General features: G+C 43.8%; 1 protein-coding gene across 1 annotated transcript in view; it reads right to left on the bottom strand.

Moving 5' to 3' along the window:
• GRB10 (growth factor receptor bound protein 10) overlaps window positions 1-15303 on the bottom strand; it is a 647881-nt gene extending 632578 nt beyond the window's left edge. Inside the window, exon 1 of the mRNA XM_053714305.1 lies at window positions 15226-15303. The gene's annotated coding sequence lies outside the window, so the exon portion shown is untranslated. The remainder of the gene's footprint in view (window positions 1-15225) is intronic.
• Between the last annotated feature and the right edge of the window lie 2908 nt (window positions 15304-18211).

Here is an 18211-nt window from a genome sequence, read left to right as displayed (position 1 = left end):
AGCCTAACAGCCCACAGGGAAAAAGTCAAATTTTTTAAGGTAAGAAAAAATGATTGATTCAAATGCATTATCCCAAATATGAAACTGACTGTCTGAAAATAAGGAATGTTGAACATCCTGAGTCAAGGCAAATAAATGTTTGAATACATATATTTAGAACTTTATAAAAAAGTGCCTAACCATAGCTTAGAGTGTCACAGAAAATAAGCTTACTTACTTACCCCAGGACACTCATCTACATGTTTGTAGAAAGCCAAACCAGTACTGAAACGAAAATCAGCAGAGGTAATGGTATATATATATAAGAGTATATCGTCGATCTGAAAAGGGAGGTAAGAGATGAATCTCTACGACCGATAACAGAGAACCTATGAAATAGACCCCGTAGAAGGAGATCATTGCATTCAAATAGGCAATACTCTCCTCACATCCCTCTGACATTCACTGCACGCTGAGAGGAAAACCGGGCTCCAACCTGCTGCGGAGCGCATATCAACGTAGAATCTAGCACAAACTTACTTCACCACCTCCATAGGAGGCAAAGTTTGTAAAACTGATTTGTGGGTGTGGTGAGGGGTGTATTTATAGGCATTTTAAGGTTTGGGAAACTTTGCCCCTCCTGGTAGGAATGTATATCCCATACGTCACTAGCTCATGGACTCTTGCTAATTACATGAAAGAAACCTTACTGCCTAAGCAGATAAAAAAGGCTCTCTGTGAGAACACAGAGCCACCTCTGAACAAGAACTCACGGGCTCCAGCCTCAAGGCAGAAAAGCTGACCCTAAGCCATCGTGGGACACCATCCCACAGAGAAATGCCGAAAAATATCGTCAACTCCCGTCCAGGAATAAATCCGGACCCTAGAAGAGCATCCAACGGCAGCAGCAAATGCAACCAGTGGAGGGATGGACACCGAGAACCCCCCACCGAAGGTAGGAGAACAAGAACAACTGAAAGTACACAGTAAAGACAGAGCAATCAGATCACCGAACCCCACTCCGAGGTAACAGACCCAGCCCAAAAAGGCTGGCAACGCCCAAAGACAAAGAATACAAAATTCTCCGAACCAGACCTCAGAGAGAGGAAGGAGGGGACTAAGAGTAAACAAAACCCACGGGAGAACAACTGTGACCGTTACTTAAAGCTGGCATGCTACCACGAACCCATGACAGAAAAACTACATGCTTGGGTTCCAGGACCCCTACACAGCTCCCTTCCCTAAAGGAGGAACACACCCCAAAAAGGGAGATACAGTGTCCTAGTACCAGAATCCAGCCCCATGACCTCATGCCGGCAAGGACCCTGACTTCTTTCGTTAACATTACATTCACATAGAAATAAAATGAAACGATCTTACCGGAATCTACGCCGTGGAACAGGAACACAGCCCTTCAAGTGTGACAGATAGTAGCCTCGCTTCTAACATGGACTTGAGTGAATAAAGGCAGGCAATGAAACTCGTCAATGCAGATTGCCTAGGAGCTGTTAACATGAGTTGGGATGGTTTTGCAGTAAGACTCTCCCTGCATCTCCGGACTCTAACCTGCATCCATGCTCTTACTGAGAGGCTGACAGGATTACTTAAAACTCCACTCCCATTTCGAAGAGTACTACCCTCCATAAGAAACTATCTTCATCTTCTGACACTTCTCTGCCAAACTCCTGTGACGAAAGGCAAAGAATGACTGGGGGATGAGGGAAATGTAGGAGGTATTTAAGCCTTTGGCTGCGGTGTCTTTGCCTCCTCCTGGTGGCCAGGTTCTGAATTCCCAAAAGTAATGAATACAGCTGTGGACTCTAACCGTGTAAGAAGAAAATAATTAAAAGAAAAAAAAAATAATATAGCCCTGGAACAGTAAATGTCAGTTTTTAGTGACAATGATGGATTCACATTTTCTATAAAGTACCTTTGATAATATTCATGCGCTCTGCAACATTTATAGACAGATGAGTAAAAGAATTGTGGACACTGCATTCCACATTGAAAGGACATTAAACACTTTGAGATGGAAATATAAAATGGTAAATCGTATATATTTAAATAAAACTTTGCAATATGCTTTCATTATTTTGTCCACTTTTCCTGTAATTCAATTCTGAAATTGTGAGCTTTTCAGTTCCTATTAGCAATGGAAGTGCAGAACACTGTTATATTCCAAACAGCCATTGGCTGCTCACTCTAGTGACTTATTTATAACTGTCCCTAATTGACCACAGCAGAGAATGTAACCTAAGTTACAACATGGCAGCCCTCCCATTGTTTTATAGACACTAAATATTGCCAAGATAAGTGTAAAGTTTTAAACAGTTAATGAAACAAAAAAAAAATAATACATCTACATGTTACTCTCAGACAAATCGATTTGAATGCATCATTCTATCTAGCATTAAAGTGAAGGTCCATTTTGATTAATTAGTGCCCGGTTTTTAAATAAACCTATTAAAAACAAGGGCACTTTAATTAATCAAAATAGACATTTCACTGTTTTCTTCAAAAACTTAACTTTTAATCCTGGCAGCCGCTCCAGCACTTCCTCCGCCCGTCGCAGGCCGTCTCCGCAGGTCCAAAATGACAAATCCTGCTTCCCCCAATCACAGCGTTGCATCAGGCCAAGATTCCCCGGGGGGAAGCTGTGATTGGAGGAAGCCCAATTCGTCATTTCTGACGTCTGCAGAGGATTCTGACGGGCGGGGGTATCGCTGGAGCTGCATTCAGGATTAAAAGGTAAGTGTTTGAAGAAAACAGTGAAATGTCAATTTTGATGAATAAAAGTTGTTTTTAATAGGTTTATTAAAAACTGGGCACTAATTCATCAAAATGCACCTTCACTTTGATTTAGTGTTTGATGTCCCTATAACAACTCCATACAAATAGTAAAAAAAAACAACAGAATTTATGTTTACCTGATAAATTTCTTTCTCCAACGGTGTGTCCGGTCAACGGCTTCATCCTTACTTGTGGGATATTCTCTTCCCCTACAGGAAATGGCAAAGAGAGCACCCAGCAAGAGCTGTCCATATAGCTCCCCCTCTGGCTCCGCCCCCCAGTCATTCGACCGACGGTTAGGAGAAAAAGGAGAAACTATAGGGTGCCGTGGTGACTGTAGTGTATAAAGAAAGACATTTTTCAAACCTGATTAAAAACCAGGGCGGGCCGTGGACCGGACACACCGTTGGAGAAAGAAATTTATCAGGTAAGCATAAATTCTGTTTTCTCCAACATTGGTGTGTCCGGTCCACGGCTTCATCCTTACTTGTGGGAACCAATACCAAAGCTTTAGGACACGGATGAAGGGAGGGAGCAAACCAGGTTACCTAAACGGAAGGCACCACGGCTTGCAAAACCTCTCTCCCAAAAATAGCCTCCGAAGAAGCATAAGTATTGAATTTGTAAAATTTGGCAAAAGTATGCAGAGAAGACCAAGTCGCTGCCTTACAGATCTGATCAACAGAAGCCTCGTTCTTGAAAGCCCATGTGGAAGCCACAGCTCTAGTAGAATGAGCTGTAATTCTTCAGGAGGCTGCCGTCCGGCAGTCTCATAAGCCAATCGGATGATGCTTTTCAGCCAAAAAGAAAGAGGTAGCAGTAGCTTTCTGCCCTCTCCTCTTACCAGAATACACAACAAACAAGGATGATGTCTGTCTGAAATCCTTTGTTGCTTCTAAGTAGAACTTTAAAGCACGGACCACATCTAGATTGTGTAACAAACGTTCCTTCTTTGAAACTGGATTCGGACACAGAGAAGGAACAACTATTTCCTGGTTAATATTCCTGTTGGAAACGACCTTTGGAAGAAAACCAGGCTTGGTACGTAAAACTACCTTATCTGTATGGAATACCAGATAGGGAGAAGTACATTGCAAAGCAGATAATTCAGAAACTCTTCTAGCAGAAGAAATAGCAACCAAAAACAGAACTTTCCAAGATAGTAACTTAATATCTATGGAATGCATGGGTTCAAACGGAACCCCCTGAAGAACTGAAAGAACTAAATTTAGACTCCAAGGAGGAGTCATGGGTCTGTAAACAGGCTTGATTCTAACTAACGCCTGTACAAACGCCTGTACATCTGGCACTGCTGCCAGACGTTTGTGTAACAAAAACAGAATTTATGTTTACCTGATAAATTACTTTCTCCAACGGTGTGTCCGGTCCACGGCGTCATCCTTACTTGTGGGATATTCTCTTCCCCAACAGGAAATGGCAAAGAGCCCAGCAAAGCTGGTCACATGATCCCTCCTAGGCTCCGCCTACCCCAGTCATTCGACCGACGTTAAGGAGGAATATTTGCATAGGAGAAACCATATGATACCGTGGTGACTGTAGTTAAAGAAAATAAATTATCAGACCTGATTAAAAAACCAGGGCGGGCCGTGGACCGGACACACCGTTGGAGAAAGTAATTTATCAGGTAAACATAAATTCTGTTTTCTCCAACATAGGTGTGTCCGGTCCACGGCGTCATCCTTACTTGTGGGAACCAATACCAAAGCTTTAGGACACGGATGATGGGAGGGAGCAAATCAGGTCACCTAGATGGAAGGCACCACGGCTTGCAAAACCTTTCTCCCAAAAATAGCCTCAGAAGAAGCAAAAGTATCAAACTTGTAAAATTTGGTAAAAGTGTGCAGTGAAGACCAAGTCGCTGCCCTACATATCTGATCAACAGAAGCCTCGTTCTTGAAGGCCCATGTGGAAGCCACAGCCCTAGTGGAATGAGCTGTGATTCTTTCGGGAGGCTGCCGTCCGGCAGTCTCGTAAGCCAATCTGATGATGCTTTTAATCCAAAAAGAGAGAGAGGTAGAAGTTGCTTTTTGACCTCTCCTTTTACCGGAATAAACAACAAACAAGGAAGATGTTTGTCTAAAATCCTTTGTAGCATCTAAATAGAATTTTAGAGCGCGAACAACATCCAAATTGTGCAACAAACGTTCCTTCTTCGAAACTGGTTTCGGACACAGAGAAGGTACGATAATCTCCTGGTTAATGTTTTTGTTAGAAACAACTTTTGGAAGAAAACCAGGTTTAGTACGTAAAACCACCTTATCTGCATGGAACACCAGATAAGGAGGAGAACACTGCAGAGCAGATAATTCTGAAACTCTTCTAGCAGAAGAAATTGCAACCAAAAACAAAACTTTCCAAGATAATAACTTAATATCAACGGAATGTAAGGGTTCAAACGGAACCCCCTGAAGAACTGAAAGAACTAAGTTGAGACTCCAAGGAGGAGTCAAAGGTTTGTAAACAGGCTTGATTCTAACCAGAGCCTGAACAAAGGCTTGAACATCTGGCACAGCTGCCAGCTTTTTGTGAAGTAACACAGACAAGGCAGAAATCTGTCCCTTCAGGGAACTTGCAGATAATCCTTTTTCCAATCCTTCTTGAAGGAAGGATAGAATCTTAGGAATCTTAACCTTGTCCCAAGGGAATCCTTTAGATTCACACCAACAGATATATTTTTTCCAAATTTTGTGGTAAATCTTTCTAGTTACAGGCTTTCTGGCCTGAACAAGAGTATCGATAACAGAATCTGAGAACCCTCGCTTCGATAAGATCAAGCGTTCAATCTCCAAGCAGTCAGCTGGAGTGAGACCAGATTCGGATGTTCGAACGGACCTTGAACAAGAAGGTCTCGTCTCAAAGGTAGCTTCCATGGTGGAGCCGATGACATATTCACCAGATCTGCATACCAAGTCCTGCGTGGCCACGCAGGAGCTATCAAGATCACCGACGCCCTTTCCTGATTGATCCTGGCTACCAGCCTGGGGATGAGAGGAAACGGCGGAAATACATAAGCTAGTTTGAAGGTCCAAGGTGCTACTAGTGCATCCACTAGAGCCGCCTTGGGATCCCTGGATCTGGACCCGTAGCAAGGAACTTTGAAGTTCTGACGAGAGGCCATCAGATCCATGTCTGGAATGCCCCACAGTTGAGTGACTTGGGCAAAGATTTCCGGATGGAGTTCCCACTCCCCCGGATGCAATGTCTGACGACTCAGAAAATCCGCTTCCCAATTTTCCACTCCTGGGATGTGGATAGCAGACAGGTGGCAGGAGTGAGACTCCGCCCATAGAATGATTTTGGTCACTTCTTCCATCGCCAGGGAACTCCTTGTTCCCCCCTGATGGTTGATGTACGCAACAGTTGTCATGTTGTCTGATTGAAACCGTATGAACTTGGCCCTCGCTAGCTGAGGCCAAGCCTTGAGAGCATTGAATATCGCTCTCAGTTCCAGAATATTTATCGGTAGAAGAGATTCTTCCCGAGACCAAAGACCCTGAGCTTTCAGGGATCCCCAGACCGCGCCCCAGCCCATCAGACTGGCGTCGGTCGTGACAATGACCCACTCTGGTCTGCGGAAGGTCATCCCTTGTGACAGGTTGTCCAGGGACAGCCACCAACGGAGTGAGTCTCTGGTCCTCTGATTTACTTGTATCCTCGGAGACAAGTTTGTATAGTCCCCATTCCACTGACTGAGCATGCACAGTTGTAATGGTCTTAGATGAATGCGCGCAAAAGGAACTATGTCCATTGCCGCTACCATCAAACCTATCACTTCCATGCACTGCGCTATGGAAGGAAGAGGAACGGAATGAAGTATCCGACAAGAGTCTAGAAGTTTTGTTTTTCTGGCCTCTGTCAGAAAAATCCTCATTTCTAAGGAGTCTATTATTGTCCCCAAGAAGGGAACCCTTGTTGACGGAGATAGAGAACTCTTTTCCACGTTCACTTTCCATCCGTGAGATCTGAGAAAGGCCAGGACGATGTCCGTGTGAGCCTTTGCTTGAGGAAGGGACGACGCTTGAATCAGAATGTCGTCCAAGTAAGGTACTACAGCAATGCCCCTTGGTCTTAGCACAGCTAGAAGGGACCCTAGTACCTTTGTGAAAATCCTTGGAGCAGTGGCTAATCCGAAAGGAAGCGCCACGAACTGGTAATGCTTGTCCAGGAATGCGAACCTTAGGAACCGATGATGTTCCTTGTGGATAGGAATATGTAGATACGCATCCTTTAAATCCACCGTGGTCATGAATTGACCTTCCTGGATGGAAGGAAGAATTGTTCGAATGGTTTCCATTTTGAACGATGGAACCTTGAGAAACTTGTTTAAGATCTTGAGATCTAAGATTGGTCTGAACGTTCCCTCTTTTTTGGGAACTATGAACAGATTGGAGTCGAACCCCATCCCTTGTTCTCCTAATGGAACAGGATGAATCACTCCCATTTTTAACAGGTCTTCTACACAACGTAAGAATGCCTGTCTTTTTATGTGGTCTGAAGACAACTGAGACCTGTGGAACCTCCCCCTTGGGGGAAGCCCCTTGAATTCCAGAAGATAACCTTGGGAGACTATTTCTAGCGCCCAAGGATCCAGAACATCTCTTGCCCAAGCCTGAGTGAAGAGAGAGAGTCTGCCCCCCACCAGATCCGGTCCCGGATCGGGGGCCAACATTTCATGCTGTCTTGGTAGCAGTGGCAGGTTTCTTGGCCTGCTTTCCCTTGTTCCAGCCTTGCATTGGTCTCCAAGCTGGCTTGGCTTGAGAAGTATTACCCTCTTGCTTAGAGGACGTAGCACTTTGGGCTGGTCCGTTTCTACGAAAGGGCCGAAAATTAGGTTTATTTTTGGCCTTGAAAGGCCGATCCTGAGGAAGGGCGTGGCCCTTACCCCCAGTGATATCAGAGATAATCTCTTTCAAGTCAGGGCCAAACAGCGTTTTCCCCTTGAAAGGAATGTTAAGTAGCTTGTTCTTGGAAGACGCATCAGCTGACCAAGATTTCAACCAAAGCGCTCTGCGCGCCACAATAGCAAACCCAGAATTCTTAGCCGCTAACCTAGCCAATTGCAAAGTGGCGTCTAGGGTGAAAGAATTAGCCAATTTGAGAGCATTGATTCTGTCCATAATCTCCTCATAAGGAGGAGAATCACTATCGACCGCCTTTACCAGCTCATCGAACCAGAAACACGCGGCTGTAGCGACAGGGACAATGCATGAAATTGGTTGTAGAAGGTAACCCTGCTGAACAAACATCTTTTTAAGCAAACCTTCTAATTTTTTATCCATAGGATCTTTGAAAGCACAACTATCTTCTATGGGTATAGTGGTGCGTTTGTTTAAAGTGGAAACCGCTCCCTCGACCTTGGGGACTGTCTGCCATAAGTCCTTTCTGGGGTCGACCATAGGAAACAATTTTTGTAAATATGGGGGGAGGGACGAAAGGAATACCGGGCCTTTCCCATTCTTTATTTACAATGTCCGCCACTCGCTTGGGTATAGGAAAAGCTTCTGGGAGCCCCGGGACCTCTAGGAACTTGTCCATTTTACATAGTTTCTCTGGGATGACCAACTTGTCACAATCATCCAGAGTGGATAATACCTCCTTAAGCAGAATGCGGAGATGTTCCAACTTAAATTTAAACGTAATCACATCAGGTTCAGCTTGTTGAGAAATGTTCCCTGAATCAGTAATTTCTCCCTCAGACAAAACCTCCCTGGCCCCATCAGACTGGTTTAGGGGCCCTTCAGAACCATTATTATCAGCGTCGTCATGCTCTTCAGTATCAAAAACAGAGCAGTCGCGCTTACGCTGATAAGTGTGCATTTTGGCTAAAATGTTTTTGACAGAATTATCCATTACAGCCGTTAATTGTTGCATAGTAAGGAGTATTGGCGCGCTAGATGTACTAGGGGCCTCCTGAGTGGGCAAGACTCATGTAAACGAAGGAGGGAATGATGCAGTACCATGCTTACTCCCCTCACTTGAGGAATCATCTTGGGCATCATTGTCATTGTCACATAAATCACATTTATTTAAATGAGAAGGAACTCTGGCTTCCCCACATTCAGAACACAGTCTATCTGGTAGTTCAGACATGTTAAACAGGCATAAACTTGATAACAAAGTACAAAAAACGTTTTAAAATAAAACCGTTACTGTCACTTTAAATTTTAAACTGAACACACTTTATTACTGCAATTGCGAAAAAATATGAAGGAATTGTTCAAAATTCACCAAAATTTCACCACAGTGTCTTAAAGCCTTAAAAGTATTGCACACCAAATTTGGAAGCTTTAACCCTTAAAATAACGGAACCGGAGCCGTTTTTAACTTTAACCCCTTTACAGTCCCTGGTATCTGCTTTGCTGAGACCCAACCAAGCCCAAAGGGGAATACGATACCAAATGACGCCTTCAGAAAGTCTTTTCTATGTATCAGAGCTCCTCACACATGCGACTGCATGTCATGCCTCTCAAAAACAAGTGCGCAACACCGGCGCGAAAATGAGGCTCTGCCTATGATTTGGGAAAGCCCCTAAGAATAAGGTGTCTAAAACAGTGCCTGCCGATATAATCTTATCAAAATACCCAGATTAAATGATTCCTCAAGGCTAAATATGTGTTAATAATGAATCGATTTAGCCCAGAAAAAGTCTACAGTCTTAATAAGCCCTTGTGAAGCCCTTATTTACTATCTTAATAAACATGGCTTACCGGATCCCATAGGGAAAATGACAGCTTCCAGCATTACATTGTCTTGTTAGAATGTGTCATACCTCAAGCAGCAAGAGACTGCTCACTGTTCCCCCAACTGAAGTTAATTCCTCTCAACAGTCCTGTGTGGAACAGCCATGGATTTTAGTAACGGTTGCTAAAATCATTTTCCTCATACAAACAGAAATCTTCATCTCTTTTCTGTTTCTGAGTAAATAGTACATACCAGCACTATTTTAAAATAACAAACTCTTGATTGAATAATAAAAAACTACAGTTAAACACTAAAAAACTCTAAGCCATCTCCGTGGAGATGTTGCCTGTACAACGGCAAAGAGAATGACTGGGGTAGGCGGAGCCTAGGAGGGATCATGTGACCAGCTTTGCTGGGCTCTTTGCCATTTCCTGTTGGGGAAGAGAATATCCCACAAGTAAGGATGACGCCGTGGACCGGACACACCTATGTTGGAGAAACAGACAGAGCAGATATCTGTCCTTTTAAGGAACTAGCTGACAAACCTTTATCCAGACCTTCTTGGAGAAAGGAAAGTATCCTAGGAATTTTAATTTTACTCCAAGGGAATCCCTTGGATTCACACCAACGGATATATTTTTGCCATATCTTATGGTAAATCTTCCTAGTTACAGGTTTTCTGGCTTGAACCAGAGTATCTATGACTGTATCTGAAAACCCATGCTTAGATAGAATCAAGCGTTCAATTTCCAAGCAGTCAGTTGGAGAGAGACTAGATTTGGATGTTCGAACGGACCTTGTACTAGAAGATCCTGCCTCAAAAGGTAGCTTCCATGGTGGAGCCGATGACATATTCACCAGATCTGCATACCAAGTCCTGCGTGGCCACGCAGGGGCTATTAGAATTACCGAGGCCTGCTCCTGTTTGATCCTGGCTACCAGCCTGGGAAGGAGAGGCAACGGTGGAAATACATAAGCTAGGTTGAACGACCAAGGAGCCACTAATGCATCCACCAGTGTCGCCTTGGGATCCCTGGATCTGGACCCGTATCGAGGAACCTTTGCGTTCTGTCGAGACGCCATCAGATCCATATCTGGAATGCCCCATAGCTGAGTTAACTGGGCAAAAACCTCCGGGTGGAGTTCCCACTCCCCCGGATGAAAAGTCTGACGACTCAAATAATCCGCCTCCCAGTTGTCCACTCCTGGGATGTGAATTGCAGATAGGTGGCAGGAGTGATCCTCCGCCCATTTGATGACCTTGGATACCTCTCTCATCGCTAAGGAACTCTTTGTTCCCCCCTGATGATTGATGTACGCTACAGTCGTCATGTTGTCCGACTGGAACCTTATGAATTTGGCCTTTGCTAGGCGAGGCCACGCCAGGAGCGCATTGAATATCGCTCTCAGTTCTAAAATGTTTATCGGAAGAAGAGACTCTTCTCGAGACCATAGACCTTGAGTTTCAGAGAGTCCCAGACCGCACCCCAGCCTAAGAGGCTGGCGTTGGTCGTGACAATGACCCATTCTGGTCTGCGGAAACTCATTCCCTGAGACAGGTGATCGTGAGACAACCACCAGCGGAGAGAATCCCTGGTTACCTGGTCTACTTGAATCTGGGGAGACAAGTCTGCATAGCACCAATTCCACTGATTGAGCATGCACAGTTGTAATGGTCTTAGATGAATTTGAGCAAAAGGAACTATGTCAATTGCTGCAACAATCAATCCTACTACTTCCATGCACTGAGCTATGGAAGGCTGAAGAATAGAGTGAAGAACTTGACAAGCGTTTAGAAGCTTCGACTTTCTAACCTCTGTCAGGAAGATCTTCATTTCTAAAGAATCTATTATTGTTCCCAAAATGGGAACTCTTGTTGACGGAGACAGGGAACTCTTTTCTACGTTCACCTTCCACCCGTGAGATCTGAGAAAGGCTAGAACAATGTTTGTATGAGCCTTTGCTTTGGAAAGAGACAACGCTTGGATTAGAATGTCGTCTAGGTAAGGTGCTACAGCAATGCCCCTCGGTCGTAGAATCGCTAGAAGGGACCCTAGCACCTTTGTGAAGATTCTGGGAGCAGTGGCTAAACCGAACGGAAGAGCCACGAACTGGTAATGTTTGTCCATAAAGGCGAATCTCAGGAACTGATGATGATCTTTGTGGATAGGAATATGCAGGTACGCATCCTTTAAGTCCACGGTAGTCATATATTGACCCTCCTGGATTGTTGGTAAAATTGTCCGAATGGTTTCCATTTTGAATGATGGAACTCTGAGGAATTTGTTTAGAATTTTTAGATCCAGAATTGGCCTGAAAGTTCCCTCTTTTTTGGGAACTACAAACAGGTTTGAGTAAAAACCCAGACCTTGTTCCGCTGTTGGAACTGGGTTTATCACTCCCATTTTTAATAGGTCTCCTACGCAATGTAAGAATGACTGTCTCTTTATCTGGTCTGAAGATAAGCGAGACATGTGGAACCTTCCCCTTGGAGGAAGTTCCTTGAACTCTAGAAGATACCCCTGAGAGACTATTTCTAGTGCCCAGGGATCCGGAACGTCTCTTGCCCAAGCCTGAGCGAAGAGAGAAAGTCTGCCCCTACTAGATCCGGTCCCGGATCGGGGGCTACCCCTTCATGCTGTCTTGGTAGCAGCAGCAGGCTTCTTGGCCTGTTTACCCTTGTTCCAGCCTTGCAATGGTTTCCATGCTGGCTTAGGCTGGGAAGAGTTGCCTTCTTGTCTGGAGGCCGCAGAGTTAGGATTCGGTCCGTTCCTGAAATTGCGAAAGGATTAGATTTGTTCTTAGCCTTGAAAGGCCTATCCTGTGGGAGGGCATGTCCCTTTCCACCAGTAATGTCTGAAATAATTTCTTTCAATTCCGGCCCGAAAAGGGTCTTACCCTTGAAAGGAATATTAAGCAATTTATTCTTGGACGACACATCCGCCGACCAGGATTTTAGCCAAAGCGCTCTGCGCGCCACTATTGCAAACCCTGAATTTTTCGCCGCTAACTTAGCCAATTGGAAAGCGGCATCCAAAATAAAGGAATTAGCCAACTTTAGTGCGTGAATTCTGTCCATGACTTCATCATATGGAGTCTCTTTTTGGAGCGAATTTTCTAGTTCCTCGAACCAAAAATACGCTGCCGTGGTGACAGGAATAATGCACGAGATTGGTTGAAGCAGGAAACCTTGCTGAACAAATATCTTTTTTAGCAATCCTTCCAATTTTTTATCCATAGGATCTTTAAAAGCGCAACTGTCCTCAATAGGAATAGTTGTGCGCTTAGCTAACGTTGACACTGCCCCCTCAACCTTAGGAACCGTTTGCCATGCGTCCCTTCTGGGGTCAACAATGGGGAACATTTTCTTGAATATAGGAGGTGGAACAAAAGGTATACCTGGCTTTTCCCACTCCTTAATCACTATATCTACCACCCGCTTGGGTATCGGAAAGGCATCAGCGTGCACTGGGACCTCTAAGAATTTGTCCATCTTGCACAATTTCTCTGGAATTACCAAAGAATCACAGTGATCAAGAGTAGTTAGGACCTCCTTAAGCAGGGCACGGAGATGTTCTAACTTAAATTTAAATGTTACGACATCAGTGTCTGCCTGCTGAGAAACTTTTCCTGAATCAGAAATTTCCCCCTCAGACAGGCCCTCCCTCACTGCCAATTCAGATTGATGTGAGGGTATAACTGATAAATTGTCCTCAGCGCCAACCTGCTCATCTTCTGTATTTAAAACTGAGCTGTCGCGCTTTCTAGGGTAGGATGGCAGTTTGGATAACAGATTTGCTATAGAATTATCCATTACTGCTGTTAATTGTTGCATAGTAACAAGCATTGGCGCGCTAGATGTACTAGGTATCGCCTGCGCGGGCAAAACTGGTGTTGACACAGAAGGAGAGGATGAAGAACTATCCCCACTACCTTCATTAGAAGAATCATCTTGGGCAATCTTATTCAATGTGGCAGTACTGTCCATACTTTGTTTGGACGCTATGACACAATTTGCGTATACATTAATTGGGGGAACCACCTTGGCTTTCATACACACAGAACATAAGCCATCTGAGGGTATAGACATGTTAGACAGGATTTGGCAGGCTAATAATGCAATAAAAGCGTTTTTAAAGAAAAGCGTTACTGTCCCTTTAAATAATAAACAGGCACACTTTATTTCTGATATAAAGAAAAACAATGAAGGCAATGTCCGATTTTAACAAAATTTTTACCCCAGAGTCCTAATGCCTTGAAAGTATTGCACACCAAGTTTCAAGACTTTAACCCTTAAAATGAGCAAACCGGAGCTATTTGTTCAATTAGACAATTTTAGTACACCACAATCACAGCCACAGCCTTGCTGCGGCTTTATACCTTCCCTGAGAGTTATTCAGCAATGAAATAAACCTTCCAGAGTCCGTTTTTGTATGCCACAGGACCCCTCACATGAAGCTGCATGCACTGCCATGGAAGTAAACTGCGCAATTGAGGCGCGAAAACGGGGCCTCCTTCCTCTGCATACCAGAGTGAAGGGGCCTTCCTGACTGAAATAGCCGTCTAAGTAAATGCCAGGCGAAAAAAACCGTTCCCAAAAGTGCTTTTAAGTGCACAAAACACTCTAAATGCCATTAAAATATTAAATAAAACAATCGATTTAGCCCACAATAGTGTCAACCAGTGTAGAGCCCATTTGTAAGTCTTAATCTGTTATGAGTCTAAGAAAATGGCTTACTTACCCCTTAAGGGAAAAACTGACAGTCTTCTAGCATTAACATGTCTTGTTAGACATATGACTGATCATACCTTGAGCAGAAAAGTCTTCAAACTGTTCCCCCCAACTGAAGTTCTCTGGGCTCAACAGTCCTGCGTGGGAACAGCAATTGATTTTAGTTACTGCTGCTAAAATCATACTCCTCTTTAAACAGAACTCTTCATCTTTTTCTGTTTAGAGTAAATAGTACAAACCGGCACTATTTTAAAATAACAAACTCTTGATAGAAGAATAAAAAACTACAACTAACACCACATACTCTTTACAATCCCCGTGGAGATGCTACTTGTTCAGAGCGGCAAAGAGAATGACTGGGGGGCGGAGCCAGAGGGGGAGCTATATGGACAGCTCTTGCTGGGTGCTCTCTTTGCCATTTCCTGTAGGGGAAGAGAATATCCCACAAGTAAGGATGAAGCCGTGGGCCGGACACACCAATGTTGGAGAAATGGTGGCAGTGTTATAGTTTGAGAACTTTGAGAATGCTTTGCGGTATCAAAACCTAGAGAACTGGACAGCATTGAAGAAAATGTCAGTATCTTGTTTCACATCATGAAACAAGATACTGATCCTAAACAAACAAGCACATCTGTACAAAAAAACAGTTCAGAAGTTGTAAAGTTTTTAAATGTACTGGTAACAAATCTAGTCCTGTAGGTTTTCAAGTATGAGCCCTTCCTCTCAGGTTCTTCACAACATCTTAAAATGTCAATGAGTTGAGGTTCTGCATATAAGAGCAGGATAAAATTCCTCCATGGCAGCTTGAGAAACAGTGCAATAACTACAAGAAGCATTTGGTTACGCTACATTTTGCAGCAATGTCTGCAGTCTGTTCTTGGGCCTAAAAGGTCAACAACTTAGGAGCATTTTACAAAAAAAAAAAGTTTTCAAAAGTAGAAAAAAACAAAACAAGAGTAGGGATAACAATTTACATAATGATACAAACTATTTTTCTCTCAAAACTTTCCATTATTTCTTACCTGGATTTAGTGATATACGTTTAGAATTATATCCTCTCTCCAAGGTACTCTGGGAGCAAGTTGTAGTCTTATCCACACTGTCCTATAATTAAAAAAGAGAAATACATTTAAAAAAATACTGCATAGAATAAATGGAATTCATGTTTTGAAGTTCTTGAAAAAGTAAAAAATTATTATATTTATTTAACAGGCCAAAGATACAATGAAAAACATAATGTATGCTTACCAGATAAATTCCTTTCTTTCCGGATAGGGAGAGTCCACGGCTTTATTCCTTACTGTTGGGAAATACAACACCTGGCCAAGAGGAGGAGGCAAAGACACCCCAGCCAAAGGCTTAAATATCACTCCCACTTTCTCATTACCCCAGTCATTCTGCCGAGGGAACAAGGAAAAGTAGGAGAAACATTAGGGTATAAATGATGCCATTAGAATAAAAAAAAAAAAAAATAGGGGACCGCCCATAGACAAGAAAAAACGGACGGGGGCCGTGGACTCTCCCTATCCGGAAGGAAAGGAATATATCTGGTAAGCATAAATTGTTTTCCTTCCTAAGATAGGTTGAGTCCATGGCTTCATTCCTTACTGTTTGAAAAACTATACCCAAGCTCCAGAGGACACAATGAATAATGAAAGGGAACAAAAAAGAAGAGGCGGACCCTATTTTGAGGGCACCACAGCCTGCAAAACTTCTCTCTCGAAAGCTGCTTCCGCTGAAGCAGAAACATCATACTTGTAAAATTTTGAAAAAGTATGTAAGGAGGACCAGGTAGCCGCCTTACAAATCTGATCCATAGAGGCCTTGTTCTTAAAGGCCCAATACGAAGTCACTGCTTTTGTGGAATGAGCGGTTATCCTCTCAGGAGGACGATGTCCCACTGTCTCGTAAGCTAAGCGGATGACACTCCTTAACCAAAAAGATAGGGAAGTCAAAGTAGCCTTCTGCCCCTTACGCTTTCCCGAAAAGGCAACAAAGAGGAAGAATGAAGGCGTAAACCACATCCAAATTGTGAAGAAAGTGTTCCTTCGATGAAGGATTAGGAAACAAGGAAGGAACCACAATCTCCTGGATTGATGTTGCGATCTGACACAACCTTAGGAAGAAAACCTAATTTAGTACATAAAATGGCCTAATCTGCATTAAAAATCAGATAAGGGGGCTAACATTGCAAAGCAGAGATCTCAAACTCTGTGCGCAGAGGCAATAGCCAATAAAAAGAGAACCTTCCAAGATAACAATTTAATGTCAACGGAATGCAGAGGCTCAAACGGAACCTGTTGCAAAACCCAAAGAACAAGATTTAGGCTCCAAGGAGGAGCCCCAGATCTAAACACAGGTCTGATCCTAATCCGATCCTTAAAAGGACTGCAGGTCTGGAAGCTCAGCCAGTCTCTAGTGCAATAAAACCGATTTACGAGCTTCAATAAGAGTATCAATGACACTCTCAGAGAAACCTCTCTTGGCTAAGACTAAGTGTTTAAACTCCACGCAGTCGGCCTCAGAGAATCTAGATTTTGATGAACAAATGGACCTTGTATCAGCAGGTCTCTGTGACAAGGTAACTTCAACAGAGAAGATGAGGACATCTCCACTAGATCCGCGAACCATGACATTCGAGGCCACGATGGAGCAATCAGGATTACAGATACCCGCTCCTGCTTGATTCGGGCCACCACTCGAGGAAGAAGCGTTAATGGAGGAAAATATATAAGTTTGAACCTCCAGGGCACTGCTAGTGCATTTATTAGATCCACTTGGAGATCCTTCAACCCGTACCTGTGTAGCTTGGTATTGAGACGGGACGCCATGAGATCTGTCTCCGACGTTCCCCACTTGCTGCATATCTCTGCAAACACCTCGGGGTGGAGAGACCATTCCCATGGATGGAAGGATTGCCTGCTGAGAAAATGTGCTTCCCAGTTGTCCATACCCAGAAGGTGGATCGCTGACAGCAAACAGCTGTGGGCCTCCGCCTACTCCAGAATCTGAGATACTTCCTTTATAGCCAAGGAACTTCTCGTTCCCCCCAGATGGTTGCTGTAAGCCACAGAGGTTATATTGTCTCTTTGGAACCTGATAAACTGGGACAAATCCAGAAGTGACCAAGCCTTCAAGGCCTTGAAGATTGCCCGTAGTTCCAAAATATTGATTGGGAGGGAGGACTGCTCCTGAGTCCACAACCCCTGTGCCTTCCTGGCACCCCAAACAGCTACCCATCCAAATAGGCTTGCGTCCATAGTCACAATCTTCCAGGATGGTCCTTAAGAAGCATGACCCTCGGGACAGAGTCACCAAGAGAGCGATTCTCTAGACAGGCTAATAAAATCTGTTGAGAAAGATCTGAATGACCATGGATCCACTGCCTCAGCATGCACAGTTGTAAAATATCTGAGACGGAACCTGTCAAAAGGAATGATGTCCATGCAGGACACCATGAGACCAATCACCTCCATACACTGAGCCACCGAGAGACTCAAGGAGGTCTGGAGGGCAAGACATGCCAAAGTTAGCTTGCAACGTCTCTGGTCTGAGAAATATCCTCATGGATATGGAGTCTATTATAGTATTCAGGAATTCCACCCTGGTACTTGGGATAAGAAAACTCTCTTCCAAGTTTATTTTCCATACATGTGATCAAAGAAGACTGAGAAGGGACTCCGAGAATTCTTCCACAAGACAAAAGGATGGTGCTTGCACCAGATTATCGTCCAAGTATGGGTCTACTGCAATACTCTGAGCTCTGGCAACAGCTAGAAGAGCCCCCAGAACCTTCATAAAAGATTCTTGGAGCAGTAGCTAGGCCAAAAAGAAGGGCAGTGAACTGGAAGTACTGGTCCAGGAATGCAAACCTCAGGAACTGAAAGTGTTTTGGAACATAAAGGTAAGCGTCCTTCAGATCTATAGTGGTCATAAACTGGCCTTCCTGAATTAAAGGAAGGATGGACCTTATTGTCTCCATCTTGACACTGAGAAATTTGCTTAAGC

The sequence above is a fragment of the Bombina bombina genome, chromosome 5 (assembly GCF_027579735.1).
Source record: "Bombina bombina isolate aBomBom1 chromosome 5, aBomBom1.pri, whole genome shotgun sequence".
Classification (NCBI taxonomy): Eukaryota; Metazoa; Chordata; class Amphibia; order Anura; family Bombinatoridae; genus Bombina; species Bombina bombina.
The sequence above is the reverse complement of the archived record's forward strand: the minus strand, read 5'-3'. Positions and strand labels throughout refer to the sequence as shown.